Source organism: Sturnira hondurensis, unplaced genomic scaffold (genome assembly GCF_014824575.4).
Source record: "Sturnira hondurensis isolate 20B ecotype Veracruz unplaced genomic scaffold, ASM1482457v3 Scaffold0016462, whole genome shotgun sequence".
Lineage (NCBI taxonomy): Eukaryota > Metazoa > Chordata > Mammalia > Chiroptera > Phyllostomidae > Sturnira > Sturnira hondurensis.
This window is the reverse complement of record NW_028089093.1, coordinates 12,437,645-12,449,434: the sequence shown is the minus strand read 5'-3', so window position 1 is coordinate 12,449,434 and position 11,790 is coordinate 12,437,645. Positions and strand designations below refer to the sequence as shown.

Genomic DNA, 11,790 nt, shown 5'->3' with positions numbered 1-11,790 from the left:
GAATCTTAGTATAGAGCACTATCCAATGCTTATTTGTTCTGTCTCATTTTCTTTCTTTTATCTCTTTAGCTTCTGCCTTAAGACCCATATTTTCCTCTTGCATTTTACAGGCTACAAAGAAGTTTGTAATCTTCTCCTATTCAGTGGGCTCCTGATGTTTGTGAGACAAATCCCCAAATCTGTCAATGCCACTCTAGACTTCGATTTCCCTGATAAAAAGTAGCAAAGTATAATTGAACAATGCAAGCTTTGAATGAGCATCAGTGATTAATTCATCTGGGCAAAGAGTTGTGGTCTCCAAACCTAAACTAATTACTTCCATACCAGCAAAATCCTTTCTACCACCAGTAAAATCTCATCCACAGAAAATTCAATACCATCTGCCTTTGTAAAATCTAAAAGCAGTGTTGCTATTAGCTTGTTTAAACTGTTAAATCTAAAGTACTGAAGTTATCTAATTTTTTTTACTAAACTAATTTTCAAAGAGCTTAGTGTTATCAAGGAAATTACAAATAAAAATAGAATTGATCTATAGCAAAGTATAGATGTAAAGGAGATAAAACTATTTATGAGTGTAATTTGTTACTGCCTTAGAGTTCAAATCAAATTTCTTTACCTAAGAAAACTCAATCAGTTCAAAATATTCCATTTCTCTTTACAGAGCTCAGAAAAATAGTTTCTGTTTTTCAATTACTACCTTACTCAAAATTACTAAATTTGGGCTCTGCTTCCATTTACCTTATTTCAACTCGAGTAGGAAATTCCAGTTCTGGGGCTTATTTCTTTGAGGATGGTAGGTTCAATAATATGATTGTCAGGGTCAGAGAGAGAAGACATGTGACTGAGTAAAAATTTGGTACAGTTATTTATATATTCCTGGAAATGCCTATCTTAACTCACAATGGAAAACTGAACATTTCAGGCAACTGAAATGTTGCTAGAACAAAGACCAACTGCAGAGAATCTCTCCATGTGTGTTTTGGGTAGTTGGTAGATTATACCATACTTTAAGAACCCTTAGTTTCTCTGAATTACCCTAAAACTTAGCTTCTGAGACTTTGTTTCTTCTGTAGTCTAATGAGTCACATTTTTTACATAAATATATAATATGAAGTCTTAAAGTGAAGGTTGCAGCAAATATTAAGCACCTGCTCAAAAAATATCTAGGTAAACATTACTAAATCAAATTTTTCCAATTATCACTTATAAGGCCAAAGACTGCTATAATCTTGTCAATTTATATCATGGTATAGTGTCCACTTAGCCTTAACTATGTATATATTCAACACCCTTAGAAAAATATTATAGTCCAATTTTACTGGGTCCAATAAGTAAAACAGGAAGATGTGTGAGTTTAGTGAAGGTTTGCAGAGAGAGTGGAGATTATGAGTCTGTATTCATGAACCACAACATTCTATCTCAATATAAGCCCATTTGCTCTCTTCTCCATTTTTTCTCTGCTGTTCTCTTCAATGTACAGACATGCCTACAGAGAACAGGAAGAAAGGTTCTCACAAAAATTACACATGTGTGGTATTATTGAATTAGTAAAATCTTGTTTCAAACCTCTGCTGTATGTATAGGTATGAAAACTTAGTAAGGCATATGTGTACATTAAAATATACGTGTAAATATAAAAATAAATACTTTAAAAGAAGAAAGTCACTTTTAGACGGAATCATTTCTTAAAGAAAAAAAAAAGTCCATCATGCTGACTTTGCAGTTCATCTTTCGAGTTACAAAAGCTACCTGCAAAGGCAAGTAATTTATAGCTCACAGTTAACATACACTCAAAGGGATAAATGTTTGGAACAGCAGCATAATAAAATCCTTGCCCTGTGCCTTTGCTACAGGATTCCAATAACACAAACTGAAATGACAGAAATAGTATTCCTTAGCTGATTTTCAGCAACAGTATATTTCCTTGTCACGATATACATTATAATTCCTAGTGCCTTAAAATATATTTGTTGTTTGTGCTCATGCAATTGCTCCTTTCCAAAAAAATAATTTTCCTAAATGACACACCCTCTTGATATAGCACACAGTCAATTGTTTCTTCTAAATATAGCATACATGTGCATATGCACAGGCACGACTTTCCAAATGCTGAACAGTTCTTTAGAAGTACCCACGCCCATTATGGTAGTCACATTTAGTTTCATGAAGTGCAGTCATTTCCAACTGAAAACACAGCAAGGGTGTTGATTTGTGTGTAGATATGCATGTCACATGCAACATTTTCCGTATGAGCACAGGCCATGGTTGATACATACACAACCCTGTTCTTAGGTATATTATTTTAATAGCACTTGGTTCACCAACATAGTGTCACATCAAAACTTACAGAATGAGTAACTTGAAGAATATGCTGTTACTCTCATTCTGACAAGATCACTTTGGAAGTAGAATATAAGCTATCTTCATTTTAACAGTAACAAAAAAAATGTGGTTTTATTTTAGCTGTCATTTTATAATAAATTATCACTGTGCCACATTGCTTGTTAGTTATTTATTGACTTAATTAAGTTGGACAAACAGTACATGCTCTCAATCTTTGAAATTGTTTACATGACAGATTAGCTTTAGAGGTAAAGAAGTGCAAATAATAACACAGAATTCCAAAAATTCTAGAGAAATGAATAAATACATGAGTCTATACTATGTTGGTATTCTATTACAAACATGCTAAGCCTTTTTTTAAAAAAATGAGACCCAAGTAAAACAGAAAGATACACTTATTATTATGATTGTTGTTCAGTTTGTGCCTCCACATATGACAGATAATTAGAAAGTCTTTGAAAGTTAAAGAAATGACAAAAAATAGAAAATAGCTTTTCTCAGTACAAAAATGAACACAGCTGAAAAGTGACTTAGCTAAATTTAACTTAGGTATGCCCCAGCTTCACTAAACAACTCTGTAATAAAAAATAAGCTTCAATTTTGTAAGGAAGGCTTAAATAAAGGATAAAAGGACATTTGTGTTTACAAATCTTGTGAACATTACAGCTGGCTGTGTTAAAATCTCCTAACACAGGATTCAATAAAACCCTGATACAGTTCTAGTGGTGATAGAACTTGAAATTATGTTGATAGACTTTTAAGTTCTTTCTAAGCTGTACAGTTGTATAAAAATATCTATAAAAATGCCTCCTCAACATCCAAGATTATTATGTTTTAATAAAATAACTATTAAATTATTTGCAATGAAATAATGGATACTAAAAACAAGCTACAATTTTTATAGCAACCGCAGGGTTACAGAGACACTAGAAACCTGCTATGTGCCTCAACACTCCCGTTGTTCACTGAAACCTGAGGTTCCGAGACAGAGACGGGAGGAAGGACAGAAAACACTTCTTTTGCATCTGCCTGTTTTTTAACTTATTATCAAGAAAATCACCAAGTGTGCGTTATAGTTCCCTTGGATTTGACTCTGTGCTAGAGAAAGGTCTGTCCTCTTCCTCTGCATTGAAAGGACTATTTACCCTTTCAAATGTATTCAGAAAGTCAGCATATTATAAAAAAAAGAAAAAAGAAAATCACTTGTAAAATATCTAATTTAATCCTCATGCCAACTCAGTGAAACAATACTCCTCTCTGTATTTTTTAAATCAAGTACATTAAAGCTCAGAGAGGGTTAGCTGACTTGCCCATTGCCACACAGCCTGTGTCCATGTCCACACTAGGACCGGAAGCGAGCCTCCTCTAAGTCTGGCACTCCTTTATAAATCCAGAATTTCACAGGAAATGAATTACTACTATTATTTCCACTATTTTTCATTTAAAAATGTTTCCATTCTCTTGAACTAACATGTTTTGTAAATTGTACAACTTTCCAAGGGCAATCTTACACATTGAAATGAACCTACATGACTGGTTCACACTTCAGTCCCACCACATACCAACTCCTCTATTACCTTGGGCAAATCCCGTATGTGCTCACTACCTCACCTCATTTGTAATGCAGAGATAAAAGCAGCACCTATTTCATTGAGGCTGTTGTGAAGAATAAATGTAATAGTGCACGCAAAGTGCTTAGAGCACTGCCTAACACACACACACACACAAACACATACCCGCATGCATATAATATCCACTTGAAAACTCAACCATTGTTTGTGTTGCTGTTTCTAACTCAATGTAAAATCAAACTTAGGGAAAAGCTTAAATAGCATTTCTCTACTAAGACTGCATTCTAAAGAATAGCCCTAAAAGCTTCATTTCTTATATTCATTACTTGTATTTATATGGGAGAGTTCTCTTTATGTCAAGTTAACAGTTTGTAAAAAGAGACATTTAAGCATATTTCTTAATATTAAAAAATTCATGCATCAACTATTTGTTTTCTGACTACATATTTTAACACATATTATCAAAAATACAGTAAAAATGCAGTCACCTTGAAGAAAACCTTTCTTGTCTTCATTTTTTAAGCTCGATGGTAGTCCCTTTAAAATTATTTAAAAAATAATTTCTGAATGAGGTGTAGGAATACATATTTTAGGTGCAAAAATAACCACAGTAAAAAACTTTATGAACCCTTTCCAGAAAGCACAGTATTCAATTCCAGTTAAATTTTTGTTTCAAATAAACATTTGAAACTGGGCCACATCCTGCTCTGTGCTTGCCAAAAATGAAAATTTCAAAATCTAAACTCATGTTCTACTTCCCTAGCACACACAGAAGTCATCTTAAATTCAATCTATCCAATTTAAAAATGACTACTAAAACTCTGAAGAAAAAGTATTTTCAAAATATAATGTGAGTAAACGTAAATCTAAGTCTACGTCAAGTCTGACAGAGATGATGACCTTATATAAAACACGAGCAACTGCAATGACATAGATCAGTGTATGATATGAAATTCTACAGATGAAAACTGCAGTGTTAAATATGGAAACCTGCAGCACCATAGCACCTATTGGGATTTGGTGACAAGAGGCCAAAGACATTTTCAAGGACCAAAAAGAAAATAGAAGGAAGCTCTGCTTAACTCTCCTACATACAGGGATGACAATGTTCATTTTTACCTAAAGAATTAATTACAGCCATCTGGTTGATTCTCAATCTATCAGACAGCCTATTTCTATGACCCCGACAGCTGACAAAATGACTTCTGACAAGGACACAACAACTGTTAAGTTTCATTCTCAACTTTTCTATCAATGACAGCTATGTTCTTGTACAGTCTTATCACTATTCATGAACAGGAAACTTTGAACAAGGTCAATGGTAAGGAAGATCAAGCAAGACCACATAGATTTACTACTCCCTGTCCATAGGCTTTTGCATTAATTTTTTCTCTGATAATTCCTTTTGAGTTATATGAATACTTTTCTTTACAGAAATCACATGCCAATTCTGTCTTCACCACACCTGTTTGTATATTTCTCAAGAATAACTTCTGAGAGATATTTTAATAAAGCCAGATCACCCTTAGACCCAGACAAGAAGACTCCCTGTCTTAGGTCCATAGATATGGGTCTTCCTCTTATCACAGCCCTGTGAGGGGCCCAGTCTTTGTGCTCTAAAAGTGTACAAAGACTGGGTGTCCATAACCCCCAAATTCCCTATCTAAATGGCTGTGATCTTATTACTTCTAGGGATCTGCCTTAGGTCCGTCTTGATTCCAAAAGGAATCTCATTACCTTTGTGCATACCCCCAGGCCCAACAGAGACCAAATGGGGCATTTTGTCAGGAGTTCAGGGTGTAGTTGGTGACTGGCCACATGACTACACATGTATAAGTTCCCTTGTAGTGCTAAATGGAGTCCCCATAGAAAGATAAGAGGAACAGGCTAATGGCCAATTGTGGGAAATTATATTCCTGCATGAAAAAATAAGGTGACAAAAATTATAAATTGGAACCTGGCTTTTGTAGTTACTACAAAGCTATATTTGTTAAGACAGCCGACAGATCATTTATAATTTAACAGTTTGTTGGCTTAATTTACAACTTTAAATATTTAGACTTATAACATGTGGCCCCACATTTGTATTTTTGGCCCTGAAAATGTTAGGGCTTAGTTTGAAAACAGTTAATGAAGGTTACCTACTCAAAATGTTATCATTCATAAAGTACATCAAAGAATCTTGTTCTCTCTTATTGACAAAATTTAACTTTCTTCTTTCAGGATTGGAAGTGGATAAGAAATAAAGAATAAACAGAATGGCAATCTAAAAAAAAAAAAAAGAACAGTGTTCAGATAGCCTTGGCCAAATTCTTAAGTTCATAAATTCAGAAATATATTGCTAATAAGATAGCAATTCTTATTGACACTTATTATTAGATACATTATTTCAGGGGGGAAGTTCATGCACTACCCTAAGACCACCAATTTCTCTATGGTTCACTGCACATTTCCTTCCATTGTCCCAAGAGCTGTATTGTGGTCTTTGTTATATCTGTAAAGAGATCATCATGATACCTAGACCTTTAAGTCAATAGAAGCTCTGAACTTAAATGGGTTCCATGGGACCTAAAGCAAATTAAAAAACAGATTCAATATCAAGAGTAATTTTAGACACTACAGTTTTAAGTTCCATATAAATCACCTAAGCAAACTGGGTCAAAGAAAATATCCATGATAATTGACTGATCTAATATTTTTGAGCCTAAAATATCCTTTGGGTTTATGAGATACATCACATCACCCTCTAGGGGGCTCCAGTCTGGAGCAAGAATGACCTTGTAATCACCGTGAAAAGAAATGGAGACCTTTGCAGTTATGACAAAATAATAAAATTACCAAGTAATATTATTTAAGGAAAAGAGATTTTATTCCCCAGGCCTGTATATTTTATAATATGTAATAATCTGAATGGATAATTAAAGTTTCTAACAGTTTAGTAATGTCGAAATTCTCAGTGTAAATTCTATCAAGGAATATTTAAAGGAAATTTTCTGTAATGATAATGCTATTACCTTTACAAATGAAATTCACAAATCATATATAGATTTAAATAAAGGCAAGATACAAATAGGAGAGTACAAATAGACAGTAACATACGAGTGTTAACAAGATACTGCAGGGATGATGATAAGGGGTCTGGAAAACATTTCAAATGACTTTGAATAGCTGAAGGTTTATAACATGGAAGAGATGCTAGTTTTAAAATGATTTCAATTGAAATATGAAGCTATAGCCAGAGGTATAAGAATGCAGTTCTTCCTTAACTACATTTTACTAGAGCTAATAGAAACAGAACGCGTGCTTTCTGCACATTAGATGTCTATCAGTGTGGAGATTTGGCCATATTGCAAAGTTTTAGTTATACTTAGGAGAGAATTTTTTCAAAGGTTGGTAGGCTGAACATAAAGACTTTGAAAGTTTATGTTAATACACAGGTTCTGTGTGATTCATAGCTAATAAGCTCCTGAAAAAAAGGGGCCCTAATCATCAGCCTTTGAGTTATCTATGTAAGGACCTCTTATATTTGTATTTGCTGATCTATCCTCATTTACAAAACATTTATTAAGTGCCTCCTATATGAACACCCTGTGTGAAGGGCTGTGGGGAAAGTAGAAATGAAAATTATCCAGCCTATTATGTGAAAGATGCCCCAAAGAGGCATGAAAAGCAAGTTAAGTTTTCAATCAGTTATTATTGCAATTTGCTAGGAGCATCACTTAAAAGGTAAGAATGATGTGTGGAGTCATGGGATAGAAAAATAAAAAATAGAAAGCAAATGCTAATACCAGCTTTCAGAAATGGGTTTTCAAATATACAGGCAATTCTCCCCTGTGGCATGGTAATACTAATGATTTTGCTTCTTGGTTTAAAAAGTGGATTATTAAAAAATACAAATATATCCACACATATATTTTACAAATCACAGTGCAAAATGAAATTGCTTTGGAATTACAATGATGAATTCTACATTTGTAAAACCCTCACCTGATATTTAGACCCATGTCTATTCAGAACTGAAGACTGGATAGTAAAGAAAATCTTAGAGTGGAGCTGGTATATGAATTGCCACCCTAATGAAAACCTCCACATGGTAATACTTTCAGAGCAACCAAGTAACTCTTACATACCCTGAAAGCTGTATTACCTTGGCTCCTAGCATTAACTAGCTCCTGTGCCTCAATAAAGATTTTCCCTTTTCCAGCATCCACTTTTGATTTCCAAGAGGATTTTGATATAAACACAACACTTCCCTCTGAACAACAAGTGTACTGAAATCACATGAACTTGTTTTTTTCTAATTTGTGCATTGATTCTAGCTGCTATGTGAAATAGGCAAGTCATTTTGTATTTCTGGTCTCAGTTTTCTTAGCTGTATAATAGGCTGCTTTTAAATTTATTTTTAGAGACAGGGGAAGGGAGGGAGAGAGAAAGAGAGAGAGAAACATCACGTGAGAGAGAAACAATGATTAGTTGCCTCTTGTATGTGCCCCCCACTGGGGACTGAACTCACAACCTAGGCATGTGCCCTGACCAGGAAATCAAACAGGCAACCTATTGCTTTGAGGGATGATGCCCAACCAGTGAAGTCACATAGGTCAGGGCAAGGAGCTATTTTGCTGAACTCTGTTACATGTTTATACCATAAGAAACATGGTCAGTTGCACAGGTCAAGGCTTTTCCAATCATAGCTCAATTTGGTAGTAAAATAAAATTCTGCCAAAAAACTGCAAATATGACCATACATGTCCTAAAATATAAATTTCAAATAATCCTAAGACCCAACAATATTTCTCAAAAAATATATACTCTGAGTTATCTTTTAAATTAATTAGATACAAATGTCTATAACATTGGGTCCCCATCTATACATGACATATGAATTGCATATAAAGTCATTATTTCTATATTTGCATGGTTTATAGTATTAAATATATAAATATAAATGTGCCACCCTAATAGCAGACAGTAGATACAAATGTACTTTTATAACACTTAGCACTTAATATTTTTACACTTAAGCTTTTTAAGCTTGTCCATATAACTAATCACCTTGGCATGACTTCTACAAGATAGCTAGTGTGCCTCATTTCAAAAGCTATAAAAATAAATAGACTAGCCTGAAAACCTGGATTTTACATAGCTGAACTTTACTAATACTAAATGATTTGCATACTGTTAGAACTAGAACTAAAGAAAACAAAACTATTACTACAATTACTATAAATTGGAAAAAATTATAATTGATTTAATTTCACAAACTGCCTAATAAAATATATTTTACATAAGCAATCTATCAATATACATCACTAAAATATGGAGAACAAATACTGAATGAAAATCACTACAATCAAACTTAGAAAAGAATGTCTAGAGCAGATTCTTTGGAAGTTTACCTAGCACTAATAATACTACTATAGGGCAGAGATGTTACAGGGACAGAAGAGAAAAAGGCAGGTAGAAGAAAATGAAGACCCATTGTTTCCATTAGTGAAGGAAAAAAATAAGTGGCTAAACAGAAAGCTGCATTTTAAACAGAGTTAATGAGAACTGGAAGAGAAATGTGCATATCAACAATATGAGGTGAGTTAGGAAATTTAGTAGGAAAAAAACTATGATGTGTTCTTTCCATGATGTAAGGAAAAAATGACTAAAGAGAAACATGTATATAAAAAAGAATTGATGGTAAGTGAAAGAGAAACACACTCCTCAAAAACATGAGATGAGTGAGAAAATGTAGTTACTTGAAAATTGATCCACAGAGGTGAAAAAGAACAAGTAACTAGTAAAATGGTAACTTATGGCAGACTTCAGGGTAAAAAACAAACTAAAGAATCAGTATTTTCTTCAAATTCTAAATTTGAAATTTGTAAGTTATTAATCTAAGGATTTAAGATGATACTAGCTGGTTTAAAAAGTTAAGATTAAACAGTGAATTTTAAGATGAATTCAACTCAATGATTTGAGCATTATCCAGAAGAAATGATCCATCTAATCAATATAGTAACCAACATTTTAACATAGACAGAAACTGTATGATATTCTAAACAGCTGTCACCACATAAATGAAACTTCAGTTATTTCAGATATAAATCCAAAAAGGACCCTCTACAGCAGCAATTTTCAACCAGAATTTTTCACAGCACAAGAATTTTTAAAACATGCAATACCTGACTTGGTAGCCAGGGGCACTAGCCTGTTTTGGCTCAGACTGAGAAATTTAAAAAATGACAATAGCCAATACAACTATAGCCATCTGGTGTGAATGAATCAAAATTATACCTATTTTTAATCATATAAGCAAAAAATATAATAAACTTTTGGTATGCTACAGAATTTTAGTAATTAATTTATGTGTGCCATGAGATGAAAAAGGTTGAAAATCGCTGCTCTACAGAAATATAGGTTGGTTTTTTAAAATATCTATTTATTTATTTATTTTTATTGAATTTATTGGGGTGACACAGCTTAACAAAATTATACATGATGTTTCAGGCACACAACTCTAGAACATATCATCTGTACACTGTATTGTGTGTTCACCAACCCAAGTCAAATCTCCATCCACCGCCATTCATTTATCACCCCCATACTCTTTTCCACTTCCTCCCTCCCCACCCCAACCCCCAGCCACAACCACACTGTTGTTTGTCCCTATCCTTGCATTCTTTTTCTTTGTTTTGCTTTTTTGCTCAATGCCAAACAGTGTTCAGACACAAGCTTCAGTGGATTTACACAATATTTCTGCATAGTTACCTTAGAAAAACTTTTATCGGATATATTCAGGAGAAAAAGGAAAACAAGTATTCCTTTATACCAGCATAACTGGGAACTTAATAGAGGTGTCAAAGATTAAAAAATACTCTCAAGGAATTTCAGTAATCAAAAACCTTTTGTAGATTTAACATTAGTTTTCTTTCTTTTTCTTTTTATTACATTAAAGTGATGCACCACAAATACTCAATTTTTGAAACCTGAAATGTTATTAAACCATAACCTGCTATATAAACATGAGACTGAAAACATGAATATAATAGATTCTTCCAGTATAAATTTAACTAAGATTTAAAAGACCCTATCCCACAATGGGTAACATCCTAAAGCAAATAGAAAAAGGGGTTATATGCCAAAATAGATCTTCCCCATTATGTGTAACATAGCATGGGATAGCCAGGGTATCACATTAGTTTAGTCTTTACAACTGAGATAGCAAAGAAGTATGAAGCTCACTGACCTTACCATTTCTGTATATGCCTCAGGTCAATTTAATCATCAGTACTTAACATTTTACTCAGGAAAAGCACAAAGACAAGGTTTCTAATTAATTGTTGTTAAAAGTTAAATCAGTTTAAATGTTTAATATACATTAGACACAGATTTAAAAAAAACATACTTTCATCTCTCTGATAGCTAGAGATATTGAGCATCTTTTCATGTGTCTCTGGATCCTCTGTATGTCCTCCTTGGAGAAATGTCTGTTCAAGTCCTCTGCCCATTTTTTAATCGGGTTGCTTGTCTTCTTTGATTGGAGTCGAGTGAGTTCTTTGTATATTTTGGAGATTAAACCTTTGTCTGAGGTATCATTGGCAAATATGTTTTCCCAAACAGTTGCTTCTCTTTGTATCTTGGTACTGTTTTCCTTAGCCATGCAGAAGCTTTTAATTTTGATGAGGTCCCATTTGTGTATTCTTTCCTTTATATCCCTTGCTCTAGGGGACGTATCAGTAAAAATCTTGCTGCGTGGAATGTCTGAGATTTTCCTGCCAATGCTCTCCTCTAGGACTTTAATGGTTTCCCGGCTTATATTTAAGTCTTTTATCCACCTTGAATTTATTTTGGTGTATGGTGTAAGTTGGTGCTCTAGTTTCATTTTTTT

The 11,790-nt window shown here is 33.6% G+C and overlaps 1 non-coding gene across 1 annotated transcript; it reads left to right on the top strand.

Moving 5' to 3' along the window:
* Window positions 1-3,388: 3,388 nt before the first annotated feature.
* On the top strand, window positions 3,389-3,521 carry LOC119001008 (small nucleolar RNA SNORA22). Its single transcript, XR_005069460.1, has one exon. It is a non-coding gene; the product is annotated as a small nucleolar RNA SNORA22 (small nucleolar RNA).
* Window positions 3,522-11,790: the final 8,269 nt, after the last annotated feature.